At 36.7% G+C, this 14,085-nt stretch overlaps 1 pseudogene; it reads left to right on the top strand.

Moving 5' to 3' along the window:
* Window positions 1-12,582: 12,582 nt before the first annotated feature.
* LOC147364860 (olfactory receptor 4F3/4F16/4F29-like) lies at window positions 12,583-13,563 on the top strand (annotated as a pseudogene).
* The last annotated feature ends 522 nt before the right edge of the window (window positions 13,564-14,085 follow it).

The following is a 14,085-nucleotide window of genomic DNA, read 5'->3' on the forward strand; positions in this document are numbered from 1 at the left end:
TTTTTTATTTTAAATTTTATTTTATTTTTAAACTTTACAAGTTGTGTTAGTTTTGCCAAATATCAAAATGAATCCGCCACAGGTATACATGTGTTCTCCATCCTGAACCCTCCTCCCTCCTCCCTCCCCATACCATCCCTCTGGGTCGTCCCAGTGCACTAGCCCCAAGCATCCAGTATCGTACATCGAACCTGGACTGGCGACTCGTTTCATACATGATATTATACATGTTTCAATGCCATTCTCCCAAATCTTCCCATCCTCTCCCTCTCCAACAGAGTCCATGAGACTGTTCTATACATCAGTGTCTCTTTTGCTATCTCGTACACAGGGTTATTGTTACCATCTTTCTAAATTCCATATATATGCGTTAGTATACTGTATTGGTGTTTTTCCTTCTGGCTTACTTCACTCTGTATAATAGGCTCCAGTTTCATCCACCTCATTAGAACTGATTCAAATGTATTCTTTTTAATGGCTGAGTAATACTCCATTGTGTATATGTACCATACCTTTCTTATCCATTCATCTGCTGATGGACATCTAGGTTGCTTCCATGTCCTGGCTATTGTAAACAGTGCTGCGATGAACATTGGGGTACATGTGTCTCTTTCCCTTCTGGTTTCCTCAGTTTGTATGTCCAGCAGTGGGATTGCTGGATCATAAGGCAGTTCTATTTCCAGTTTTTTAAGGAATCTCCACACTGTTCTCCATAGTGGCTGTACTAGTTTGAATTCTCACCAACAGTGTAAGAGGGTTCCCTTTTCTCCACACCCTCTCCAGCATTTATTGCTTGTAGACTTTTGGATCGCAGCCATTCTGACTGGTGTGAAATGGTACCTCATAGTGGTTTTGATTTGCATTTCTCTGATAATGAGTGATGTTGAGCATCTTTTCATGTGTTTGTTAGCCATCTGTATGTCTTCTTTGGAGAAATGTCTATTTAGATCTTTGGCCCATTTTTTGATTGGGTCATTTATTTTTCTGGAGTTGAGGTGTAGGAGTTGCTTGTATATTTTTGAGATTAGTTGTTTGTCAGTTGCTTCATTTGCTCTTATTTTCTCCCATTCTGAAGGCTGCCTTTTCACCTTGCTAATAGTTTCCTTTGATGTGCAGAAGCTTTTAAGTTTAATTAGGTCCCATTTGTTTATTTTTGCTTTTATTTCCAATATTCTGGGAGGGGGGTCATAGAGGATCCTGCTGTGATGTATGTCAGAGAGTGTTTAGCCTATGTTCTCCTCTAGGAGTTTTATAGTTTCTGGTCTTACGTTTAGATCTTTAATCCATTTTGAGTTTATTTTTGTGTATGTTGTTAGAAAGTGTTCTAGTTTCATTCTTTTACAAGTGGTTGACAAGATTTCCCAGCACCACTTGTTAATTTATCCAAGATTTTTAAGAAAAATAGGGAGAAGACCCAGCAGACAAAAAGAAAGAGCAGAAAAAATAATCAAAAAGAATAAGCTTTTATCCAAGATTTTTAAGGAAAACAGGGAGAAGACCCAGCAGACAAAAAGAAAGAGCAGAAAGTACAATGAATATCACAGGAGTACAAACCATAATAGGAGGATACTATGATCAGTTATATGCCAATGAATTAGGCAACCTAAATAAAATGGATAAATTCCTAGAAACATACACTCTTCTCAGACTGCATCAAGAAGAAATAGAAAATCTGAACGGACCATTATTGGAACTATATTTGAATCTGTAACCAAGAAACTTCCAATAAACCAAAGTCTAGGACTGTACAGCTTCAGGGAGGAATTCTACCAAATATATAAAAAAAGAATTAATACCTACACTTCTTAAACTACTCCATAAAACTGAAGGGGAAGAATCATTTCTAAAATCATTCTCTGAGGCCACTACCACCCTGACACCAAAACCAGAGAAAGACACTGCAAAAAAAAAGAAAATTATAGGTCAATATTTCTGATGAATATAGATGCAAAATCCTCAACAAATTATAACAAACTGAATTCAACAATACCTGAAAAAGATAATACACGAGAATCAAGTGGATTTTTTCCAAGGATGCAAGAATGTTTCAGTATTCACAGATCAATTAATGTGATACACCACGTTAACAAAATGAAGGATGAAAATCACAGGATCCTCACATAAAAAGAATTTGACAAAACTCAGTGCACATTCTTGATAAAACTTCAAACAAACTTAACTGTACTTTCAAAGGAAACAAAACAAATAGTTTGAGAAAAAGGAAAAGAAACACACTGAAAAACAAGTCAACTAACCAAATTCTCTATCACCTCTCATCTGATAGAGAATAGGTCCCCATCATCTCAAGAGACATACAAAAGAATCTGATGTTGATGAAGTATTCCTGGGTTCATAGGGATATAAGTACTAGAATGATGACACTCATTGGTCCTTTGATCTGGTGGTTAAAGGCCTTACTGGTCATGGGTCCATAAATTCAGCAGAAAAGAAGGCATCAGTAAGATGTGTCTGTTTGGTAATGTAATTTATCCTTTTCCTTAATTGATAAGTATCTCACATGACTGAATACCTGAATGAATTCCTTCTGTTGACCAATTAAACTGTTATTGTCACGAAACTTCCATGTGGCCATGGAACTATTCAACAGTATATATTAAAAATGAAATTATGCACGTGGTAGTCCCTAGAAACTCCACTTCTTTTTATATAGCCTTTGGAAGCATTTGCACATATGTATAAGAACACATGTTAAAACGTTTGCTATTACCTTATAAAAGCAAACATTTTTGATAAAACTCAAATGTCCATTGATAGGAAATGTTATAGGCATTCACTCTCCCAGAACCTTATTGGAGCAGCACCCCCACTCGAGTCTGAATGAACCAGCTGTTCCTTGCATAAAATATGTATTTTTGGCTTTACCAGAGCAGTTGTCTCTAGTACCATAAACAGTGTTAGTCCCAACCTAATTTGGATAGAGAAATACAATTTACAATAATATACAGTTTTATACTAAAAGAATAGGATTTTGCCAATATGGTTCAGAGTATGGGGAACATGTATGTGAGAGCATTCTAAAATTATTATGCCAAAAAAGACAAAATATGAAACTAAAGTAGAATTTATTAACATGTAAGTACTGACCTGAGATTTAGGTACTAATGTATTAACATGAATAAGTGGAGTGGTGTTAACAGCCTATTAGATTGTTAAATCTTTTACTCAATGAAGATATTTCATGAAAATGCCCATCAAGGGGCATTAAAAAGAATCTTAATAATCAGATGGACTAGTTACCCATCCAATGAATTTCAGTTAGCTTCTCACCACTCCAGGATTTGATTAATGGGCACATGTGCAGAGCGGCCATGGTAACAGGGATGGAAGCTATATATGGGCTCAATACTTCCCTTCAACAGACTTCCCCTCAACAAAACTGATCTGTGTACCTCCATCACAGAGTTCCAACCTGCCAGTAGAGGAAACCAATCAGCATCATTTCTAGGGGAAAATAGCTAGCTACCTGGCAACATATGGATTACATTGGACCTCTTTTTTCATGGAAGAGGCAGTGATTTACCCTAGCAAGAATGGATACATATTTCATAATGAATTTGAATTACTAGTCTGCTATCATGGCTTCATATTGTGTCAACTCAGCTAAACCAGACCTGTCCCCAGAATTTCCTTCCATGTATGTTTCCACATTAGGATTCGCCACTAGAAAAGTTTGTTTGAGATTTGGAGGAAGGAAGTGAAGCAGTACCATTTTTGTTCTGAAGGCCAAGATAGAGAAAGTATCCTTATAACTCATGCATGCAACTGGCTCACCTTGCTGATGTGGGACAACTGGGGCCTTCAGCTCCTTTCACTCCTGCTGGATTTCCACCTCAGTTTTTCTAAGTCCGGGTCAGATGCAAGTGCATGTTCATGATGAAGAGCATCAGCTTACTCCACAGGTCACCTGCATCATCAAAATTGGAAGCAAAGAGAGACACAGTTCTAGTTTATCCTTGGTCTCCTTCACTTCCTGTGCGTTTCTTTTCCAGACTGCTAGTTCTGCAGGCTTCCGGCTCAGCAGAAGGTTCAAAGCAATACACTTATACTGTTTAATGGCCTCCACCATTGCATAAACCTTCCCCATGTCCTTCCCCGTGTCTTTATAGCCCCAGGGATGATAAGAGCTTACTGCTCTTGCCAGCACTGGGATCATTTACAGTCCTTTCTTGGTTCTTGTAACCCTACCTAAACTGTTATAAGTAAGAGAGATATCAGAAATAACATACACTAGTGAGAATATTGAGAGAAGAAAATCCTTGGGCACTGTAGTGGGAATGTAAATTGGTAAAGGACTATAAATACCAGCATGGAATTTCCTCAAAAAATTAAAACCAAGTCTGCATATGATCCAGCAACTCCACTTTTTCATCTATACATAAAGGAAAAGAAATCACTGTCTTGAAGAGATATCTGTACCCCCATGATCACTGTAACATTATTTACAATAGCCAGGACATCGAAACAACCTAAATGTGTGCTGACAGATGAATGGAGAAAGAAAATGTGGTATGTACACGTGGCAGAATGTTGTTCAGTCATGAGAAGGAAGGAAATTCTGCATTTGTGACAACGGGGATGGACCTGGAGAGTATTATGCTAAGTAAAAAAAAGTCAGATAAAGACAAATATTGTATGACCTCACTTATATGTAGAATCTTAAAAAAAGCTCTGAACTCATAGAAACGGAACAGATTGGTTGGTTACCAGAGGTGGGTGGTGGATGACAAGTGAGGAAGTGGTCCAAAGCTACAGATATTCAGTTATGTAATAAATATGCTTGAGAAATTTAATGCACAGGAATGGTGACCGTAGTTAACAGTACTGTATTATATCGGATGGTCTCTGACTTACTATGGTTTGACAAAGTTTTTTCACTGTATTATGTGTGGATGTAATATGCAATCAGTAAACCATACTTCTAAATTTTTATCTTTCCCTGCTCTAGCAATTTGTGGTATGATGCGGTATGATGTGGTATGATGTGAGCCACAGTTCCCAGTCAGCTCCACAATCAGGAAGGCAAACAACTGATATACTCTTAGCCATTCTGTGCTCATCCAACTATTCTGTTTTTCACTTGTAGTACAGGATTCAATAAATTATGTGAGATATTCAACACTTTATTATAAAATAGGCTCTATGTTAGATGATTTTATCCACCTGTGGGCTAATGTATGTGTTCTGCAAACATTTAAGGTAAGATAGGCCAAGCTATGAGGTTCTGTATGTTAGGTCTATTAAATGCAATTTTTATTCAGATATTTTCAACTTATGATGGGTTTACTGGGACATAACTCCATTGTAAGTTGAGGGAGATCAGTATTTAAAAGTTGCCAAGAGAGTTCTCATTACAAGAAACAAATTGTATGTGAAGTGATGGATTTAATTAAACATGTGGTAATAATTTTGTAATATATGCATATACCAAGTCAGCATGTTGTATACTTTATATATGTTATATGGGTATAACATATACAATTTTACATGTAATTATATCTCAATAAAACAGGAGAAAAGATTTTACTATACTTGCTTTATCACACACCTATCCATCTATCCACATGTCAACACATTTTTGATTCTTTCAGAAGTGAATTGAGGATCTATTTCCTGCATTCTAATTGAATCATCATTCATTTATATCAAAAATTTATTGAGATCAGTCTGTGCTATACATTGTTTCATATGAACCAGAAGACTCACTTTTTAAAAGGGCACCTGTGGCGGATTCATTTTGATATTTGGCAAAACTAATACAATTTGTAAAGTTTAAAAATAAAATAAAATTTAAAAACAAACAAACAACAACAACAAAAAAACAAAATAAAAGGGCATGTTCAAATGAATCATTCTTTTTTAAAGTAAAATTTGTATTGATTTTATTTTTATGCACATTTTTCTTGTTGAGTTTGTTTGGATGAAGGTCTTAACTTGTCAAAAAGATGGAATACTGGATATGTTGCTGGGGGTCAATCCTAGGAGGGTTCTGGAAGTAGAGAGCTTTGAGTAGGTTTTGGGCAGAAGAGGCAGACTTTGCTTTTCTTCTGTTAGAAATACTGTTCATGCCCCTCTGTCTCCTGGTCCTTCAGATCTCAGGTACTTTGACTGCTTGACATGAATGATGGTTCACCCTATTATTCTCTCCAATGCCATTTTTTTTAAATGTGAAAGAGGTTCAAGCATTTCCTCCTACCTATTTAGTATTATGGGTGTTTGAGCTGATTGAAATGTATAGTGAAATCCACATGATTCTGATTTGTCTCCACAATCCCCAGGCCCTTCTGCCTCATTTTAAATCACCAATGAGTCAGTAATCATTGACAGACAAAATTGCCAAAGTTGATGTTCTAAAACAGCCAGTCAGTTTTGTTTCCTCTCCAGTGACTCATTATAAGATTTTTCTTTCAGATGTCTTGTTTCAAACCAATCAGGTTCTAGGGACAATTCCCCTGACCACATGAGCTAAGTGAACAAATGTAAGTATCTGCAGCATCACTGGGTCGCTATTCTGCAGAGATGTTAATTAATTACCTTGTTTAATTCTTTCAGCTTTTTATAAAATGGCAATGGCACAAACCAGGTAAACTAAGGTTCTTTAGCTCTCTGAAGATGCTGTGGTCTGGGAACAGGTTGGTGAAAAAATGAAAAGTCCAGTTAACAAGAGAAAAAAATTAAACTTGGTCCTTAGTTTCAGAAAAACAGTCTTAGTGGGCAAATCTTCATTTGCAGATATCAAATGGATTTTTAGTTGTAGTTAGATAAGTTGTAATGTAGGGAAGAAGCAGCAGATCTCATTAGGGCTATGGATTATGGAGAGAGGTGAATAACTGACTTGGATTTTTATGCTTAGACATGTGTCTTAGGATTTTAGGCTTAGACATGTGTCTTAGGCTTCCAGAGGGAAACTAATGTCACGAAGGACATAAAGGTCAGCACAATGCAATGTCTTGTCACTCGAGGGTTCAGGTGATGATTAGGAAAGAGTTTATTTACTTCTTACCTCATTAACCTTTCTGATAAGAGTGAAGAAAATTAGTAACCTCAGAAGTTAGAAGACAAGACCACTTATTCTGTTTTATTTCTGTATTTATAGAAAAGTGAAAAAAGGAAAAAAAGCCCCTGGAGACTAGTTCTCCATGGTATTTCTTGGGACTAAAATTAAATGATGTACACAGAATCTGGAGAAGGACAGACTGATCATTTGTCTTTCTGAGAACAAACTTGACCCTGTCTACATGTCTCATTACTAACTACTGTTTTCAGCTGTTATTTAGAAAAACTGCTATAATGGTATTGAAGGAAAATTAATCTTTCTACTATTATTCATATTTGTTGGGCATTTAGCTATTTTTTCCCTTTTAATTTTTGGCCACCACAATGTAAAATACCTAAGATTTAGAAAAAAATAAAACACGTTTAGGAATCCAGAGGTATGAAAATTGATCTTAAGCAGAGAGGTGAAAGGAACAATCTAATTGTTACTTAAATCAAGGACAGTAGGATTTATTTAAAAGGGTTCTTGACAACATCTCTATCTTACTTTTACAGAGCAACAGATAAATAGACATAGACTTGGAGAACTAGAAAGTTCATTTGAAAGCAGAGAAGTTTTAGACTGTCAAATTAATAAAGCATAGGGACAGCCTAACCATAGGGATACTAAATTTTTAAGTGTTATGTCTCTGATGATTTAAGTATGCCAGTGATGTATTATTTGTGCTGGATCAGAAATTTCTTTATGTACTTACTAGTTTATTTAGTAGGACACTAAATCCTACGGGATTTAGTAGTAGGACACCTATTCTCTTCATTTTCTTCAACTATAAACTTGAAATGGATGAGAATCTCTTCTAGGAGACCAAACCTACATATATCTTCAAAACAGTGATAGTGTATAGAGAGCAAATGTTAAAGAGTTGTTATAACTTTAATGACCTTTAATTGAGAAGAGCATGGCAGTAGATGAAAGTCCCAGAGAACAAAAGATTCAAAGTGTTCTTTTAGAGCAAGCTCAGTTTAACTTAGAGCCAAAAACAGCTCAGTATCAGTCTTTGAGGACCACTTTTATGCCTTCCCCTGGGTTTGTGTATTCAACCAGGTGCAACTCTTATCTTTGAAGACACAAGCCGAATCCATGTTAATGTCGTCTGGTATTCAGTTTTTTATTTACTTCATTTCCTATTTAGAACATCAGACTCATTTCCAGACTCCCCATTTTTCCTCTTTCCTTATCCAGTTCTTCCTCTGATGCACCTCACTTAGACTCATTGTACTTGGACAGTACCTGATGTTCCAAATTTATTTCGCTTTTTGTGTGCTGTGCTTGGTCACTGAGTCATGCCTGACTCTTGTGACCCCATGACTATAGCCTGCCATGCTCCTCTGTCCATGGGATTCTCCAGGCAAGGATATTGGAGTGGGTTGCCATTTCCGGCTCCAGGGGATCTTTCCGACCCAGGAATCAAACCCAGGTCTCCTGCACTGAAGGCAGACTTTTTACTGATTGAGCTACTTTTTAGGAAATCAAAACTCTGAATTTCTTAAATACCTACATAAGAGGTAGCTGCTGCTCTCAAAAAGTGATCAGAAGAAATAATTTACAAAGCAATGTGAATACTTGTCATTTCTTATTGTCTAATCCTTGGGGACATTAGTATGTTATTTGTCAGATTTATTGTTTGAATGACTAGAAAAGTTCCAAAAATATCTACAAAATTAAGGAATGTATTAGGAATGTGGTCAATGTGTTTTTGTGTGTGTGTATGAAGACATCTTGAATTCTTCTACAAAGCTTACATTTATATGGAGTGTGGTTCATTGTTTGCTCCCACTCTTTATAAAAATATCTAGTTAGCCATTATTTAGAGATCCTTCTTCCTTTGCTTCTCTTCCATCATCTGTCAGTCCATTTGGTAATCATCCTTCCCTCTCTACACCCACCTATCCATCCATCCATCCACCCATCATCCATCCACTTAGTCATTTACTAATAACAGACACTAATTAGAGTCACATCTTGTGACGAGAATGGTAGTGGGGGGCCTGGGAGAGTAGACAAATATAAGACTCTGATCTTTCCCTGACAAAATGCATCATTTATGTATGGTTTCTCAACCTTGGCAAATTCGGGGCTGGGTAATTCTTTGTCGTGGCGGCTGTACTGTTATCTTTTGCATCATAGGATGTTTACCAGCGTCCCTTGCCTCTACCTACTGGATGTCAGTGACAACTTCACTCTCCCTTCCCACCACACTTTGCCACAGTTGTGACAACCAAAAATGTTTTTAGACATTGCTAAATGGACCCTGAGTTGGACTGTGAAGAAAGCTGAGCGCCAAAGATTGATGCTTTTGAACTGTGGTGTTGGAGAAGACTCTTGTGAGCCCCTTGGACTGCAAGGAGATCCAACCTGTCCATTCGGAAGGAGATCAGCCCTGGGATTTCTTTGGAAGGAATGATGCTAAAGCTGAAACTCCAGTACTTTGGCCACCTCATGCAAGAGTTGACTCATTGGAAAAGACTCTGATGCTGGGAGGGATTGGGGGCAGGAGGAGAAGGGGACGACAGAGAATCAGATGGCTGGATGGCATCACTGACTCGATGGACATGAGTCTGAGTGAACTCCGGGAGTTGGTGATGGACAGGGAGGCCTGGCGTGCTGCGATCATGGGGTCGCAAAGAGTCGGACACGACTGAGCGACTGAACTGAACTGAACTGAACTGACTGAAATGTCCCCTGTGGGGAAGTTTTTAATCATCTTCAGTGAGCACATTGTTTTAAGAAGAGAGATTTAAGAGGTCATAATTTCCTGCATTTGATAAGTCCTACAATAATGGTACACATACTGCAGAAGTATGTGTACATTCTGTCTTTTCTCCCACCTATGATTATTACTAATACACTTCTGCAGTGTAGTTCATAGTTCAACCCCAAAAGGAGATTTTATGTTTCAGGAGATTAGTCACCATATCTCATGACTGATTTTTTTTTGCTCTACAGTGATTTTGTTATTTCCTGTGACAAATCTTCAGCCATGAATTATTCATCCATACAGCTAATTAGATCCTACTGCTGTTTTTCTTTTCAATCAAGCAATTTCTGTTGAAATGACTGCAGAGATATTTAATAGAAATTTTCTTTTAAAAAGTAGCTATTAAATGTTAAATTATTAAAAATGAGCTAGCATACAGATCAGGATGGGAAGACTGGAATTTGCAATCACTCAGCAAAGTACATTTTTGAGGGGTATATGTCTCTTCTTTTAAATGAGGTTATTAATACTTCTATATTAGTAATTTTTCAGGCACAGATCTTCAGTGGTTTATGTCACTAACAAAGGTTGGCAATAGGTTTATTTTAACAAAGGTAAAAATAAATAATATTCTACTAAATCTAACTGGGTATGAGAGTTACCCAGTTTAAGCAATGATTTGCTCATGCAGGAGATAATAATAATATATTATTATATTTTTAATTTACCAGGACACTGGTAAACATCCTATGTTTAATCCCTTATGAATATTTTTCCTTTTCTTACATCATTTTAGTTATTGACACTCCAGTGCTGCTTTCTCTCTTATATTTTAGATTGAAGCATATCTTCCTTCAGCTTTTGGAGAGTTATGATGAAATGTCATATCTCTTTATATATTTTTATTTCTAACATTCAAGGAATTATTTGAATATAGCTTCAACTACTTCCCCCTCCTCACTTGATCCTATAAAACTGGGTATGTATAGGAATTCTTTAACTATTGGCCATGGGTGAAAGTAGGAAGAAACTGCAATTTTATTTTGCTGAGGTCTCTTATGATTAGTAGGTTTCAATGCCAGCAAAGTTGTTCTATTATAGTGTGGGCAGTTATTAGTTCTTTATTTTCAGATCTAAATATTCCTGATTGTTTAATTCACCTTGGTTTTATAGCTGTAAAGAGAGGTTAGTGGGGAGGATCTTCTCTGTTTCACTTAGAGCTGCAGAGTAAAGTTAAATAGAGATACAAAAGACACTTGGCTATAATAGTCCAATGTTCACATCTAGGAGTCTTTAGTTAAGTACACACAAGCTTCTACTACAACTGTAGATGTCTTGGCAGAATGAATACATATAACAAAGGAAGAAAATGGCTTTCTTATAACATTTGCTGTTTATTATAGTAAAGGTGCCTAATATATTATTTATGATATATATAATGCAAAAGTTCCAACTGTTTTATGACAACATTCTCAGCCTGTATCACTACTTGTGCTATTGAGTTCCATAGTTTTTTACTTGTTGTATAAAAGATTATTTTGTTTCCTTCAGACTCTGTTCTTAAAGCTTCAAATGTCTCTTTATTGTACAGTCCTTATTAAATTTGGTGACTAAATATATATTTACTTTATCAGCAACTTCCTTAATTTTGTAGATTTGGGTCTTTCTTGTTTATTTTCATATAAAAACTCTGCAATGAAGTACATTACTTCATAGTCTCCAAACTTCCAGGGTTATTTATAGTGCTGGACATTTCACTATGCATCATCTCAATATATCCAGATTGTAACCATATCTCATTGTCTCACTCAGTTCAGTTCAGTTCAGTTGCTAAGTAGTGTCCTGCTATTTGTGACCCCTTATCACCCTGATCTGTCACCATCATCTCTTGCTTGGATTATTGCAATAGCTTCTAATAATCTCCCTGTTTCTATCTGATTATATCATTGGAACTCTTTTTACTGGGATAAAATTTATTTACAATGTTGTGTTTTTTCTGTTCTTGGCTTTATTTCTAGTGTTCAGACTACTCCTGGTACATATTAGGCACTTGATAAATATTGTTGAAGGGAATGAGTTAATATATAGGAAAGATTTTAGTCAAATCATTCCAAAATATTTTTTTTCCACTAGAAATATTTGCAAGATATTATATGAGGATAAAAATTTAAAGGCATGATGATTTATAACCTTGAGTAGTTTAATTATATGAAGAAAGTAGACATGTGACCAACTGTAAATAGAGTAAGTAAATATGGATATACAGGTATGTTATGAAAAAGGTTAGACAGATGAGGTACCATTTGATCTGGATACTAAAGAATTAAAAATATTTTGGGAAGTATAAAATAAGGAAGGATCATTTCTGGCTTAAGCAATGAAATTAGTCATTGGATCTTACAAATCTTTTTATCATAGAATAATCTTCTTTGCCGATATAGTATATATGATTGGTTATTACATACAATAATCAGGGAGAGTATGGTTAACATTGATCACACTGATAAAGCAATTTAACACTGAAGACGCTTTGCTTGTGTTTTCATCAGGTGGACCTCTGGGTACCAGTCCACAAATTGCTCACCATTCCTTGTGTTAGCCAGGCCACCTGGCACTCAGTCATTGTCGTATGAAAGTACAGGAATAATGGCTAAAAGGAAAATATTTGATTTTTGTGAAATTCTCAGGTAATATTTGACTTTAAAAATGTATGCACTTTTCCATAAATGGCAATAATGTAACAGTATTAATTTTAATTGTCTCATTTTCTTCCTTTAGGTAACAGGAGAATGAACAACTAAATGAATCAATGAGTGGAGGCAACCACTCTGTGGTGTCTGAGTTTGTATTGCTGGGACTCTCCAGTTCCTGGGAGATCCAGCTTCTTCTTTTTTGCTTTTCATGTCTTTTCTACATGTCAAGTATGACGGGAAACCTTCTTATAGTGGTCACTGTGACATCTGACCCTTACTTACACTCCCCAATGTATTTTCTGTTAGCAAATCTCTCCATCATTGACCTGATATTTTGCTCTATTGCAGCACCCAAGATGATCTGTGATCTTTTCAGGAAGCAAAAAGTCATCTCCTTTTGGGGCTGTATAGCTCAGATCTTCTTTAGCCATGCTGTGGGAGGCACAGAAATGGTGCTGCTCATCGCCATGGCCTTTGACAGATATGTGGCCATATGTAAGCCTCTCCACTACCTGACCATCATGAGCCCACGAATGTGCATTTTTATTTTACTGGTTGCCTGGACCATTGGTCTTACTCACTCATTGACTCAACTGGCTTTTGTGGTAAACTTGCCCTTCTGTGGCCCTAATGTCTTGGACAGCTTTTACTGTGACCTTCCTCAGCTCATCAAACTTGCTTGTACAGATACCTATAAACTGGAGTTCATGGTCACTGCTAATAGTGGATTCATTTCCTTGGGTGCTTTCTTCTTGCTCATCCTATCTTATATATTCATCTTGGTCACTCTTTGGAAACACTCCTCAGGTGCTTCATCCAAGGCTCTTTCCACTCTGTCAGCTCATATTATTGTGGTGGTTCTGTTCTTTGGTCCACTGATTTTTTTCTATCTGTCACCCTCTCCTCCAACACAACTGGATAAATTTCTAGCCATATTTGATGCAGTTTTAACTCCTTTTCTCAATCCAGTCATCTACACACTCAGGAACAGAGAGATGAAGATGGCAATGAGGAGAATGTTCTGCCAGCTTATGACTTTTAGGCAAAAAATCACTAGAAGGCTTTATTGAAACAAAAAATTAACAAGTGGCTATTGATAGATATTCTGTCCCTAACAGCCAATCCTTATGAAAAAGGGACCATCTTTCTGAGGTTTTATTTTTTTTCTTTCATTTGCAACATATGCCTCTGTTTCTTTATTTTTGCTACTCTCTGTGTTGTTTTCTAGGCATTAGGTAAAACAGCCACCTGTCCCAGTCTTGAAAGAGTGGCCCTGTGCAGGTGGTGAAGCTTATGATTCAACCCTGCCCTAACTCTTGGTTGTCCCTCAAACATTTGTGAGTGTACGAACAGCCCTTTTCTTTTTAATGGTCCCAGGAATTGAGGGAGAAATATCAATAACCTCAGATATTCAGATGACACCACACTTATGGCAGAAAGTGAAGAGGAACTAAAAAGCCTCTTGATGAAAGTGAAAGAGGAGAGTGAAAAAGTTGGCTTAAAGCTCAACATTCAGAAAACGAAGATCATGGCATCTGGTCCCATCACTTCATGGGAAATAGATGGGGAAACAGTGGAAACAGTGACAGACTTTATTTTTTGGGCTCCAAAATCACTGC

Source organism: Bos grunniens, chromosome 10 (assembly GCF_055505025.1).
Source record: "Bos grunniens cultivar Pamir isolate PY7600 chromosome 10, Bosgru_T2T1.0, whole genome shotgun sequence".
Taxonomy (NCBI): domain Eukaryota; kingdom Metazoa; phylum Chordata; class Mammalia; order Artiodactyla; family Bovidae; genus Bos; species Bos grunniens.